The sequence below is a fragment of the Tachypleus tridentatus genome, chromosome 10 (genome assembly GCF_004210375.1).
Source record: "Tachypleus tridentatus isolate NWPU-2018 chromosome 10, ASM421037v1, whole genome shotgun sequence".
Classification (NCBI taxonomy): Eukaryota; Metazoa; Arthropoda; class Merostomata; order Xiphosura; family Limulidae; genus Tachypleus; species Tachypleus tridentatus.
The window spans coordinates 154,358,237-154,374,406 of NC_134834.1; the positions used below are offsets into that span (position 1 = coordinate 154,358,237).

Below are 16,170 nucleotides of genomic sequence, written 5' to 3' on the forward strand. Positions count from 1 at the left end.
ATTGGGAGGAAAGGGAGCGTTGCCAGTCGCGCGATTCGTCCACCAATCATCAACGGACATGTGACTCACGTGTCGACAACGAGCACACACACTCTTAATCACAGCTAAACAGACACACAAGCATACGTACATGCGCGTGCACTCACATACTCGCTACTCACTAGTACACACATACATACAGTTGCAGACACATACACATTAACACAGGCACATTCACTCACAGGCACGCATACATACACCCATAATATCACCTAATGACATTGAACTAACGTAGCACACGTTTTGCTTTGCACCGAAACAAAAAAAATGTAAGGGCATGAAAATATAATTGATGAAATAAAAATAATGTTATCCCAAGCTACTTCAAACAAGGCTACGCGACTCCCCTGCCAAGGCTTCGTGACCCGCCAGGGGGTCGCGACCCACCGGTTTGGAACCCTGCTCTAGATGGTCACATAAAAGGAGCTTTTGGAAGTGTCAGTTATGGGCAATTTTAATACCAGTCTGTACCGACACGAAAACCAAAGGTAGTTAAGTAGTTTTCATTCGAGATATAAGTCAATATAACACATGTTGATTCTTTTATTAGATAAATCATTCAAGTTTATTGTAGTTCGAAATTGATAGTAAGAGAGGGTTTAATTGTACCAGGAAAGGCTATTAATTCTATTTCTCTATCATGTAACTACAAACCAAAAGCAATGGATAAATAGACGAAAATTCTGACTGATATTTATTGTTTGTAACTTTCTCATATCTAAATTTATTTATATAAACTGAATTAAGTTCATACAATTTACCATTTTGTATCATTGAGATTGTCTTATTTTCAGCAGGTCCGTCATATACAGGTTTTATTTCGTCCAGCGCATGAAAGAGTTCTTCCAAAGATACTTTTTTTCTGTTAATAACGCATCTCCCCCATCCTCATCCAGTAGCTTAACGTGACACCATGAAAACTATTATAACAAATACTCTTACGTGTCTGTTGTAATACATGGAAAAAACATAGTGAAGGTATTTGTTTCAGAATTTTAACGTAAAGCTAAGCTTGGACTTTCTGAGAACAGTAGTCTTTGAATTTGAACTAGAGGAAAGGTAGTAAATCAAGAGAATCCATAGTCAACTGTTTGACGCACATGGGAGTTTTACTGTCCACCTTATAGCAGTCCCACTTTTTTAAGTTGTGAGCAAGTTTTTATGACAACGGGACGTGAACTTTGAACCTTTCAGGTACTATAACCCCAGGACGTGCCCTCTCAGTAAAAAAGGAAACAATAAATTTAGGGACCGAACTTTTGGTCTTTATTAGTCAGCTAAAAAATGCACTTTACGAAAGCGCGAGAACCTTCTGTCAGCTTTGATTATTTGTCAACTGTGAATTCTATACATGTGGTGAAATTTTGAAAAGTATCTAAGGTACATAAAAATAAAAGCTAAAAGTTTTAATTTATAAGTTATGTTGTTTTATTGTTTTTAATTCACTCTGAAAAATAAATTAATTCCATAATATATTGTATAGTTAACAGAAATATCTCGATATATTTATAGCGTGTACTTTTTAAAGTTTAGGATGTTGACTCGAATACTGGAATTAATTAATACTTGAAACTTATGAAAAGTATTTTTTATTTTAGTTTATAGCTTTTAAAATAAATATATGTGCAAACTAAAATCTAAAAGCAAGATAATCAAATGAAACACAAATTTATCTCGTAAAGAAGAAGAATGTCGTCGGTGTTTGGGTAAGAAAAGTTCATACCCTGGAGGGTCATGTTCTCTGTGACCTCTTCCTACTCCCCGTACTTATGTTCTTGACGGATCGGTATTTCTAACTGTAGAACTGAATATTATTTTGATCCCCTCGGCCCGGCATGGCCAAGCGTGTTAAGGCATGCGACTCGTAATCTGAGGGGCGCGGGTTCGCATTCCCGTCGCGCCAAACATGCTCGCCCTTTCAGCCGTGGGGGCGTTATAATGATACGGTCAATCCCACTACTCGTTGGTAAAAGAGTAGCCCAAGAGTTGGCGGTGGGTGGTGATGACTAACTGCCTTCCCTCTAGTCTTACACTGCTAAATTATGGACGGTTAGCACAGATATCCCTCGAGTAGCTTTGTGCGAAATTCAAAAATAAACAAAACATTTTGATCCTTTTCAGGGCAATGTACATATATTGTGGCTCGTATACAGTGATTATTTTATTCTATCAGCAGAATGTCAAGTTTGTTGGTGGCATTTTTTTATTGTTTAATACATATATATATATATATATGAATATATATTTTTAATATTATTATTTTTTAATTATTATTTAAAATTTATATATTTTTTCTTTTTCCTTTACTTTTATATTTAAAATATAAGTTAACTGGGGAGAGGTATTTAGGACTAGCTTCATCATGTATGAGGTACCTGTCTAGTTCGCATAGTAATTCGTTTTTCATCCAATTCTTATTAAAGTACGTTATTGTAATATGTAGGAATCTATCTGGTGTGGTTGGTATGTTCGAGTATTTGTGAATGAACTGAGATGATATAGTTCTTGGAACTCTGTATGCAGTTGTGAGTAGTGTGTTTTGGATTGTTTGTAGTTTGGTTTTAATTATTTTATTGCTTACAGTTATCCATGTTGGAGCTGCAAAATCTCTTAAAAATAAAATGATTGTTTGTTTTTTAATTTCGCGCAAAACGAGTTAACCATGTACAGTACCAAGTAGATCAAAATATTTTCTCTTGGTTCTGTATATGGTTAACTCGTTTTGACGACAGTGTTTGATTTGATTTTCAGATTGATTTTAGATATTGCAAAATTCACATTGACCATGTAAATGAATAATTTTAAGGCACATATTTTTAAGTTAGAAAGCAGCTAAATTATAATACAGGAGATTGCATGGTATGTGAATGTTATTATTTTGCATTAGTTATATAAAATAAAAATTTTATAGACTACAACCTTTGTTACAGAAAAGTAGGGTTAAGTTTTGTCAGAGGCTGAGGGCAAAGAAGTGAGGCAAGATGTAGATATTAATTTTTTTTACGTTTTTCATTTACCATTGTAAAAATTAAATAAAATCTAAAATTTATTACATTATTGGATTAGATACAAAACGTAAGTAAAAATTTATTGGTGAGGTCTTCGTGCTAGTGCACGTGTATTACACAAGTTAATACTGCAACTTAGCTACATGTTTGCTGTATTGTTTTAAGTTTTTATGGCTTCTTGAAGGGTTCACGAGTTAGACACAGTTCATAGATCAGTAAAACGATAAAATTAAATAAAAATAGATGCATATTACTATGAGCCTGAATCAGGTTAGGATAGATAAATGTATTTTTCTGTTATCTGCAGTCTTTCTAGAAAGAAGAAAGAGTAATTTATAAATATTTTGTCTGATTTTACTGTAGTAGTCCGTTTAGTGTTAGGGTAGATAAAATAATTTAAAACTCATAGATTTAACCCTCTTGCTATAGATTGGTCAAACTGCATGTGTCACGACTTTTAAAGAATTATATTTAAATCTAACTTAATTTTATAAGGAAATATATGGAAAATTCTCACTCTCCTCACAGATGAGAAATGTTTTCTAGATTTTCCCTCTTCACTAATTTATTTTCCACTTTTCTGAAAATTAGCCTTAAATTATATGTTATTATTTAAATATTTTTGAGACAAAGTACAAATTTTATATCATTAAAAAAATTGTCCCCTGCTAGTACAGGGGTAAGTCTACGGATTTACAACACTAAAATCAGGGGTTCGATTCCCCTTTGTGGGCTCAGCAGATAGCACAATGTGGCTTTGCTATAAGGAAACAGAAACAAACCATTAAAATTTATTTGTTTAGTGAACCACGAACAAGAAAATCAGACTCGCTTACCACACCCCTTGTAATATCCTCTCTTTTACAAATTGCCAGCAGTTTTCTCATATATTTTGTATTATATTATTTATGACCAATAGAAAGCCAGAGTTTTAATTTAATAAATTACATATTTTTTACATTGTTTTCAGTATGACATATAGTCTACTTCTTTGTTCACTTTCTAATTTGCTTTTACAGAAATCATACTGACTAGCTTTGCTGGATATTTAAAGTCTCTTATTTTATATATTAGAATGCTGAAAGAAACATAATAGATATAGGACATTGTTGACTTTTTCTTGTTATTATTCAATGTTCTTAAGAGCATTATATGTCAAAAAGTATTTAATTATTAGTGTAAAAGATTATCCTCAGTGGACTCAACAGATAGCCCTATGTGGCTTTATTGTGAAGAAATACACACAAACACACAGTGTAAATGAATAGGCTTAGGTTTCATTGAAAATTGACACAATAAGGAAAGAACAGGTAAGTGCTATATCTCTTGCTCTTCATGTGTTTTATTTGTTGTTATAAAGTATCTAAAATTCAAAAGTTAATAGTTTGGATAAGGTTAGGTAAGGTACACTCACGAGCAGCTCATAAGTTGCTCTTATGATCATTGTGAGATACACATTTGTTTGGTGAGTTACAACTTTTATGGTACAAGAATTAGTAAGACATGGTTATAAGAGCAGTGAAACCATAAAATTCTGATATTGTGACTTCCCTTCATGCACATATTAGCTATTTTTGTCTTTGAGATTTGAATGCCACCAGTATTATGAAAGACCCATCTAAAATTCATGTGGGACATATGAATTTGCACTAGTCATGATGTATCATTCAGCAAAACCCTCCACCAGTAAGAGTGCAATAAACCTTCTTGCTGAGATGTTCCCACTACATTCACAATTGAAATCTTTCTCCTCAAAACAGTTTCACTTAGACATCTATATATTTGCTAAGACTTCTTGAAATATTTACTTTATTTCATACTTTCAATCTTCCAGTATGAATTAACAGGGTAATGTGAATTGTTTTTTCTACTGATGTGATTACATGTGACATCCAGTTACCAACTATTTATGATGTTCAAGATGAAAATACAGTAAGAAGAAGAGCAATATAAAATAGTCTACCACTTGATGGAGTCCATGTTGCCAGCTGGACCTTGTTCTTCTGTCTTTGTCACACATTTTCTTTTACAGATTTTGAAGTTTAAGTTAAAGAGAACTAAATCTAGCAACTTTTCCTCATAATGCTTATCTACCTACTAATTATCTCTCAACTTTCCTGCCTTTCATATGCTTTCTATCCATTGTTTCTTTTCTTCTCCCTTGTTGATGCTGCACCTGGCATTTACTTCATGTTTTACTTTGCTCTAGCTGCTTTCTGCCTTGTCAGTTAACATGTAAAAGTTATTGTTTAGATATAGTTTGTTCTTACTGAATTTGTAACTCAGAGGACTTGCAGTTTTGACATTGTGGATTACTCCTGCACGTCTGCATATGATATATTATTTAGAACTAGTTTGTTATTCCTTAAGTTTTAGTACTTAGACAATAATGTTTAATAATGGTTACTTGCCCCTTAACATATGATATTTACTTATATTATGGTTAGTTATAATTTACATGTCTGTCACATGTATACTTAGAAATTAATGTTTAGTTACTTGTTATTGCTCTTTAAATTAAAATGCATTATTGTTGATATTTTATTCTGGTTTATTACTCATAAATATGTCTGACTAGGAGGTAATGTTCATATATTGTTCATTGTTTCTGCACATGTATGCTTGATAGGTTAGCTTAGTCTTAACTGATGAAACCTTGTGTGTATATATATTAACTCTCAGAAATGCTGTCCTACAGGCAGCTGTTTGTCTAATTACAGAATTCGTGTCTCATTGAAATAATTTATTAAAAGTGAATATTTTTTAAAAAACTATTTTCTTTTCCAGGAAGTAAGTACTGCATGGAAAATGTGTTTCAATTATGCTTTTTAGTCATATGTAATTCACTGCATGAAAATGATTCAATGTGTACAGCTCAAACATTTTTTAAGTTTTACTGACATTAACTGTAATAATTTCATGAATTAAAAGTGATACTATCATATTTAATAAAGAATAATAAGCTTTTAAAGAATTCCAGGTTCTCAGTACTGCATGAAGTACAGTCATAGTGAAAGTTGCATTCTTGTTGAGGAAAATACGGGGTATTGAAAATTGTGTTCTGTCATAAAGAAATGGTTGTTGAACATACCACAGTTATTTTCTAATTGCATGAATCTTAAACATTCAAAATGTGAATTTTACATTTGTCTGTGATGCCATTAACTAGATGACACAGCAGTTTTGGTGACATACATAGATATTGACATACACTCTGTCTTTCAAAGTAAGATCTTTTATTCCTGTTTCTCGTTCATTACATTTTATACGTAGAAGTTAAGCATAGCCTTTGTAAGTTATTCCTTGCCCCAAACACATCCTTATTAAAGTTTAGTTCTGGTTCTTACTCCTTGTCAACATAGAACATACTGTTTTCAAGTTCTTTACGACTTCTTAACATGTAACTCATTAGGATTTGTTTTGTCAATGTTCATTACTACTTTTTTGTACTCGTAAGAGCATTCATGTTTGTTTCTTCAGTGTCTTTACTCAGGCTATTTAAGTGTTATCTGATTAAATATATATGAATATTTTTTTCATTTCTGCAGCATAAACATATATCCTTTCTCTCAGTTTTCTTGTTTTGCTTCTGCTTAGACCTTCCAGTGACACAGCAGTTGGATTGTGGAGTTACAACACAAAGAAACAAACATACTGCATAGATCCCACTACCTGAACATTTAGTGTGTACATATGTGTGTGTAGAGAGAATTAAAATAAACATTGTTGCCATTATTTACTGCACTTTTCTCCTCATACTTTTATCTCATCTTCACCTGATGGTAGTTAAAATAATTACACAAAATAAATATGCAGGATTGTATTGCATGTTTTTGCTTTCGATTGACTGTTTGTTTTGTTTTGAATTTCATGCAAAGCTACTCTAGGGCTATCTGTGCCAGCCGTCCCTAATTTAGCAGTGTAAAACTAGAGGGAAGACAACTAGTCATCAACAGCCACTGTCAACTCCTGGACTACTATATGACACATGAAAAGTGGGATTGACTGTCACATTATAACACCCCTATGGCTGAAAGGGCGAGCGTGTTTGGTGCGAAGGGGATTCAAACCTGCAGCTCTCAGAATATGAGTCGAGTGCTTTAACCACCAGGCCATGCTGGGTCTTTTATTATCAAATTACTCAAGATAGTTCTGCAGAAAACTTCTTATTGCTATGGAAAGAAGTGAACGTATTTTGGTAAATACAAGTTTTAGTCTACTTTCAAAAATTACCTGTAACATTTAATAGAAATGAAACTTTAATATATAAATGCAGCTTATTTATGACAATAATATAGAAAGATAACTGCAATTTACAAGAACGATTTGCATATATTAATACATTGACTTTTGTGCAGATAGGAATTGATACTCTATGAGCAATCTATTTAGCATATATGTCATATTCAGTATAAATGTAATGCCACTGGTATCGTTATGGATAGGGGAATATGTCACAACCATTTCCCAAGAAAGATATAAGCATAGAGAGATTGATAAATTATACAGAGCCGAAACCACAGCAGTCTGAAAACTAGAGGTTGCAATGCTCTACACGGAAGAAGAAACACTTGTACAATAGAATGTTAACAATAAAATATCACAAAATGTCATTCAAGTTAATACGGAGCAACAGAAAGAAAATGAAGTTTCAAAATATAACTTTGTGACATAAAAAGCTGCTGCGATGTCTCATCTGGTTACATCTTCTGGTTGTGAAGAATATGAAGTGGGTGAAAGATCATAAGTTTCTAGTCACACCTCCATATAAACATCAGTTTTCATGAGAATGGACATGAAAGATGAGACAATTAAAGCTATTCTATTTGTCCACAAGCCCTTCAAATGCCCTAGTGAAATGTAAGTGGATTTTTGTGTAGTCTTCCATTTGCATGAAGGCCAAGTTTGGGATAAATTTGTTAACATGTGAAATCTAAAATCAACTTCAAGCCTTTTACATAAAGTTGTTACAGTATAGGTTAATTATTGGTACTATAGTGTGCACAGTAAATGACAAAGGAAGTAATTTCAAGAGGAAAACATGACATAATATGCATCATTCTTGCAAGGTGCAGATAACCATCGTTTGCGTTCGTGAATAAGGCACTACAATTTGTTATGACACACCTTTTTACCAGAAATGTATGAGAGTGTAATAATTATTCTTGTCAAGTCCATTGCTTTGTATGTAAATGTTAATTTTTTATACATATACTTCACAATATTGCATAAGAGTAACAATATAATGTTAAGTACATTGTATTAAAACAATTTGAATATGCAACTCAGCCAGCCATTTGACAGTTTCAGCCCGTAAGAAGTTGCAATCGAACAGAATGCATCAAAACTACTTTTTTAAAATTGCTTTGTGGTGTGTAGGTAGTGTGATGTCATTTAAAATGATCACTTTTGAGAAGAGTATGTAACAGCCTTATCCTGCACAGTATATTCCCACATCAAATCATAAAATTTATTCAGATCAAGAATTTGGAATTTCCAAGGCCAATATTTAACTTACACTTTACGGTATTGGACACTCACGGAAAACAGGGAAATATAGATGAAATTAGGTAACCAGGACCATCCAGAAAGACACCTGCAATAAGTTTGTCTCAACCATGGTAAGAAAATGTGGTGACAATAATAATTCACAAACACAAAGGTTAGTGGTAAAATGTATCCAAGTGTCCCAGTCACATGTCACATGATACCAAGTGAAGAGACACAAGTTGCATGTACACAAGTTGATTCCACATCATGTGATTTCAGCACTCATACGTGAAGCAGCTGGACAATTTCATGGATATCTCTCTACTCAATATGAGGACACACTAGTAAAGTCGCCAAAAGAAATTGAGGCTAGAAAGTTGTTGTCCTGATACATCTCATGAATTATAGAAGGCCTAAGAACCATCAAAATAAAAAATCATCAATAATTTGCTTTTCTTTATGAAATACGTTGTTTTTTTATTACACATTAAAATGAGGCAAAAATATTGACAATACTTTAATACCTAGTCTGTGACTCTTTGTATGTTTGAAGTTAAGCTCAAAAGGGGCTATGTGTGCTCTGCCCACCACAATTATCGAGACCAGACTTCTAGTGGAATGGTTAGTATGGGACTCTGGAGCCAAAAGTAAGTTAACACCACCCAAGGACATAAAGGTGTAAAGAATGGAACAGTTATTTATCTCAATTTGCATATCTTGTATACATTAACCACCCAATTAATTAATCACTCTTTAATTAATTTGGCACAAAAGTCATTGAACTCTGAAGTCCTACTGGGGCATAATGGCTGAAACAGTTAATTAACCTGATTAATTAGATATAAAATTTAGCTTGCAAAATGAAATGACAGATAATTAGAGGAAGTGATGTGAATCATTGACAATAATTACAGGTTTGCATGAATAAATCAAATCTAATTATGTTATGTAGTGACAGCTTCTTGTGATGTGAAGCCATTTATTAGCAGTAACTCCAGGAAATTAGAGTATAAATCATCACATGATCTATAACTAAGGCTATCATGATTTAAGATTCATACCTGCTATATAAAACAGATTAATGTAATGCTTTCTGATAGTATTTTCATTTTAAAACCCTTCATTAATCTTTGTTTAAAAATCAGTTGGATATTTGATCTTTGTGAAAAGGCATATCTGGTAAAAACATTTTTACACTAAATCACCATGTAACAAAATTATGAACAAACATTAATATCTTCATGAAATTCAAACTATGATAACAGATTTTGTTTGGAAATATGTCTACGTCTTTAATAGCCATGTCATATGCAATATTCGCCACACATTGTCTAATAAGGTCCTCAACCTTCATATTGTAAGTCTATTTTAGATAGTTCTATTTGGTTAATTTTTACGTGGAAGCAGAGTAAGAAAATCAGAATATTCTTTATTTTATTTCGACAAAGTAGATACAGATCCAGTGACTTCGACATTTATAATTTAGATACAAATTGTTGATGTCTATATAGTTAAGTAACTGATTACTAGCAAACACAATTCCCAGCATATTTTGCGAACCCAAATCTTCTGAGAGTAGAGAATAAATATGTATAATGTTCATTGCTTTTCATATATCAGTGATGATGTTTCTAGACTGATAAATTTCTAAAATTGACCAAAAATCTGCATGGCAAGAATGTTTATAGTGTTATTAATGTTTCACCAAATATTATAAGAACTCATAAATTTCCCTGTTTCACCAAAAGAAAGAGCAAATCAATGGATAGATCCAGTGTAAGACCAAAAACAAAGAATGTTTATGCTCTTGAATATTCGTTGTGATTTGTAACAATTTCTTGATCTTAAAATTGTTTTCCCATTCATCTGAATAATGCTTCATAGCTTTGTGAATACAAACAGTCATCTGTATCTGATATTAAGGACATTTGTGAATCTACATTCCATTCATGTTGACTGCCAAGAAATATGATATTGTAACGTTTGAAATTATGAGGGGTTTCTTCCGAGATTCATTATAGCATTATTATCCACGTCTTATAAGAAGACGAGTAGGTACCTGACCTGAAATGCATTATTGATAAATGCCTGCAAGTTTCCCTGAGGAATTGAAAATGATTTGCACTCTATATATCTCAAAGAATGTTAAGAGTCCCCTTCTACAACAGTAACCTTTTTTCAAGAATGTTAAAAGATTTGTAAGTTTGTGCTTTTCCTCAGTGAAATCATGTTGACAATCCAATGAAACTCTAAACTTTGTTAAATGGTTTTGCAAAGCTTCTTTTGTGCAACTTTTCAAAAAGTTGTACATAACTGACTTAAGACTAATGGACCTATAATAACTGAAACAATATTCTCCACTTCCTTTAAAAAGAGGAGCATCATCAGCTAACTTCCAATCTCTAGTACATGGTTAATGTTGAAGGACTGACAAAAAATAGTTGCAAGTGGCTGACATATCCAGTTTTTTAACCACCTTCAAAACCCTCGGGAAAATATTATTTAGCCAACAGATTTATTTTCCTTTAAACTTTGAAATTTTGCCTTGACTAGCTCAGTATTAATGCAGCCATCCTTGTTTCCATCTTCAAAATGTAGAATATTGCTTAAATCTTCAATAGTAGAAACAGAATAAAAAGCAAAAACAATTAACAACCCATTCATCTCGTAATCATCATATACAAGTCTTTCTTTATCACCCCTTAAGAGTTCCACTGCATCCTGGCATTTTGTTTACACTTTATATATTTAAAGAAATCCAAACTGTTATTTTTATATTTTCAGCCAATCTTCTGCTTTCATCCTTTTCAATGTCTTAACTTCCTGTTTCACCAACTTTCTTGATTTTAATATAGCACATATTTAGCCAAGTAATTTGATGCAGGTTAGAAATTGAATATGTGAGCCACTTGATACAGTTCTTTTTCTCTTGAAAAAAGAGAATAGTAAGAGGGAATCTGATTGAAATGTTCAAGACTACTAATGAAATTGATAGTGTTGATGCAACATCTGTTTTGTACTTCATGGTGAGATTGGTAGGACTGAGAGACGTAAATGTAAATTTCTGCAGGATAGGAGTTGTTTTCACTTTCTTAATGTAGTAGTTATTTGGAAGAGTTGCCTGATGGTGTGGAAGCAGTAATTTAAAGTAATTTTAAGAGAAATTTTGAAAAGTATATGAATGATAAGGGCTAGCTTTAAGATTTTTTAAAAATTTATTTATAAATAGTTTTAGTTTAATTTAGAGGATGAGACAAACAAGATGGATCAATAGGTTTCATGTTGTCCCAAACTACTATATTATGTTATGTTTGAGATATATTTCAAGTTTGTATAAAATGTTTAATTTATTTATGCAAAAGTTATGCATGATCAAAATTTTTCTCCACCTAAACAGTTGATACTCTTAACAACAAATACAGAAAATTCTTTCATAGAATACACTTGTTAATATACATTTTTGTGTAATCAAACAGAAATCCAAGAATGGAGTATGGTAAAGTTTTTATTGTCCTGTTGTTCACTAGATATTTGGAATAAAATTATTTTTTGTTAACAAAGCTGCTTAAAATTTAAAATTGTGACACAGCGTAGTTGAAAATGTAATTTATTGAGATACTTTGTTATTGTGAAAATTAAAAGCAGAATAATATCTATTTTGTAGGTAACAACAAATGAGAAAAATAACCAGTGTTATTGATATAACTTTTTAAAAATGAAAGAGAACAAACACTGACACTACACTGCTACATACTCTTCAATCAATAACTCTTTGGTTAATAACCAAAATCCTCTTTTCACTCTACTAGAACCACTGTTCTCTAATCCTTCACAAGGTATTTTGATATCCATAGTTATCATTATTCAACTTCACTTGCAGTGATATGTTGAATTTCTATTTATTTTTAACCTTTTAGTTAATGTTTTCCAGTTTCTTGGGAGTTTATGTGCTCTACACTCTCTCATTCTCATATTCCTGTTTTTTTGCTTCTTTTTATTGTGGCTCACCAAAATATGTCTGATATTCTTGTGGATTTGGAATAGCTCACCAACAACTATGGTTGTGTATAGTAGATATCCTGCTTCTTGCTAATTTCTGTTGCAGGAGTATCTTTACCTGCTTGTATTGTTGAGGTTGTAGTCACTTCCTTTGTTTTGTAATGCTGTATGCACGCTTTACATACACTATTTCTTTGGTCACTCTCAAACTAGATGTTTTCAGGTTCAAATGTGAACTTAAGGAACCACTGTGTTACAATTGATGGAATACTTTGGCTGAATTTTGGATTCAAAGGCCTTATTTTATCAGAAAGTATTATGGTAAAGGGCACAACAACACATTTAAAGGAAACCTGACTGTTAAGTTGGAAGAACAAGATCACACTTGTCCCACATAAGTTTACTTGTTCATGTTGAAGCACAGATCTACACTGTGAGCAACCTTTTCTGTGCCCAATCAGTGACTTGTAACATTTTAAGCCCCAGAGTTTACTACTGAAATGCATGTGATCAGGAGTAATGATTAGTATAATTTATTACCAAGTTTTATTGATGTAATATCTACAGTAGGCTAGTTTCCCCTGTTCTTTATACTTTAGTCTAGTGTACATTTCATGTTGACCTGAAATTTTCAAATGTGAAGACATTTAGTAAATGTGTATTTAATTTACATAGGCATGTATATTAATTTTGGATACAGACCACGCATATAATGTACACAGGTTTGTATTCTAGTTTGGGATATATCCCACATGTGAAATATACATCATTTGCCATACCGTTCATAGGAGTCAGTGCTGAAATTTCAGCTGGATAAACAAAAACAATTTGGGTAAAGTGTTATGCTCAAAGACACAACAGTAGTTATCGTACCCAAGGTATATTGTATGAGTTATAGGACACCAGATGACCGGAAATTAAAGAGTTACATAACGGTTACCTGATCTGTAAGTTGTACTGACATGTGAAGGTTACATAATTTACAAAAAAAATGCCACCTAAGGGTTAAAGTTCGACACCCTCCCACTTTGAACAGACATAGCTTTTCTGCTCATATAAAAAATACTTTGGTTTTGTTAAAGTGTAGTAAGTAATGTGAATGCTTTACATATAGAACACTTTGAAAATTGTTAAAGATGAAGTATATCATTTAAAAAATGAAAAACAATAAACTTAATATACCTTAAAATAATTTTATATTTAAAATTCACTTCATCATTAGATGTCAGGTCTTATTTGTGGTTCATTTTAGACTAAATATATTTTTCTATTTATCTTTAAAGGACATGATTGGATAGTTCATTCTTTAGTATAAATTATTAGATCTTCATATCTATGTGGGTGTGAGACACCATTCACTTTGTAACGTTCTTCTAAGTTATATACAATTTTCGTGCACTTTAACTGTATGGTGATTTTCACAAACGTTTATTAGGATAAAAATAACACAACAACATTTAAAATACAAAGTGATAAAATGATAAAAATAACACAACAACATTTAAAATACAAAGTGATAAAATGATAAAAATAACACAACAACATTTAAAATACAAAGTGATAAAAATAACACAACAACATTTAAAATACAAAGTGATAAAAATAACACAACAACATTTAAAATACAAAGTGATAAAAATAACACAACAACATTTAAAATACAAAGTGATAAAAATAACACAACAACATTTAAAATACAAAGTGATAAAAAATAACACAACAACATTTAAAATACAAAGTGATAAAAATAACACAACAACATTTAAAATACAAAGTGATAAAAATAACACAACAACATTTAAAATACAAAGTGATAAAAATAACACAACAACATTTAAAATACAAAGTGATAAAAATAACACAACAACATTTAAAATACAAAGTGATAAAAAATAACACAACAACATTTAAAATACAAAGTGATAAAAATAACACAACAACATTTAAAATACAAAGTGATAAAAATAACACAACAACATTTAAAATACAAAGTGATAAAAATAACACAACAACATTTAAAATACAAAGTGATAAAAATAACACAACAACATTTAAAATATAAAGTGATAAAAATAACACAACAACATTTAAAATACAAAGTGATAAAATGATAAAAATAACAACATTTAAAATACAAAGTGATAAAAATAACACAACAACATTTAAAATACAAAGTGATAAAAATAACACAACAACATTTAAAATACAAAGTGATAAAATAACACAACAACATTTAAAATACAAAGTGATAAAAATAACACAACAACATTTAAAATACAAAGTGATAAAAATAACACAACAACATTTAAAATACAAAGTGATAAAAATAACACAACAACATTTAAAATACAAAGTGATAAAAATAACACAACAACATTTAAAATACAAAGTGATAAAAAATAACACAACAACATTTAAAATACAAAGTGATAAAAATAACACAACAACATTTAAAATACAAAGTGATAAAATGATAAAAATAACAACATTTAAAATACAAAGTGATAAAAATAACACAACATTTAAAATACAAAGTGATAAAATGATAAAAATAACAACATTTAAAATACAAAGTGATAAAATGATAAAAAACAACATTTAAAATACAAAGTGATAAAAATAACAACAACATTTAAAATACAAAGTGATAAAATGATAAAAATAAACAACATTTAAAATACAAAGTGATAAAATGATAAAAATAACAACATTTAAAATACAAAGTGATAAAGTGATAAAATAAACAACAACATATAAAATACAAAGTGATAAAAATAACACAACAACATTTAAAATACAAAGTGATAAAAATAACAACATTTAAAATACAAAGTGATAAAATGATAAAAATAACAACATTTAAAATACAAAGTGATAAAAATAACACAACATTTAAAATACAAAGTGATAAAAATAACACAACATTTAAAATACAAAGTGATAAAATGATAAAAATAACAACATTTAAAATACAAAGTGATAAAATGATAAAAATAACAACATTTAAAATACAAAGTGATAAAAATAACACAACAACATTTAAAATACAAAGTGATAAAAAATAACACAACAACATTTAAAATACAAAGTGATAAAAATAACACAACAACATTTAAAATACAAAGTGATAAAAATAACACAACAACATTTAAAATACAAAGTGATAAAAATAACACAACAACATTTAAAATACAAAGTGATAAAAATAACACAACAACATTTAAAATACAAAGTGATAAAAATAACACAACAACATTTAAAATACAAAGTGATAAAATAACACAACAACATTTAAAATACAAAGTGATAAAAATAACACAACAACATTTAAAATACAAAGTGATAAAAATAACACAACAACATTTAAAATACAAAGTGATAAAAATAACACAACAACATTTAAAATACAAAGTGATAAAAAAAAATAACACAACAACATTTAAAATACAAAGTGATAAAAATAACACAACAACATTTAAAATACAAAAAGTGATAAAAATAACACAACAACATTTAAAATACAAAGTGATAAAAATAACACAACAACATTTAAAATACAAAGTGATAAAATAACACAACAACATTTAAAATACAAAGTGATAAAATAAAAATAACACAACAACATTTAAAATAC

General features: G+C 30.4%; 1 long non-coding RNA gene across 1 annotated transcript; it reads left to right on the forward strand.

The window, feature by feature from the left end:
* The first annotated feature begins 2,416 nt into the window (after window positions 1-2,416).
* Window positions 2,417-12,021, forward strand: LOC143230678 (uncharacterized). Its single transcript, XR_013016593.1, has 2 exons — window positions 2,417-2,564; window positions 6,645-12,021. It is a non-coding gene; the product is annotated as an uncharacterized LOC143230678 (long non-coding RNA).
* The last annotated feature ends 4,149 nt before the right edge of the window (window positions 12,022-16,170 follow it).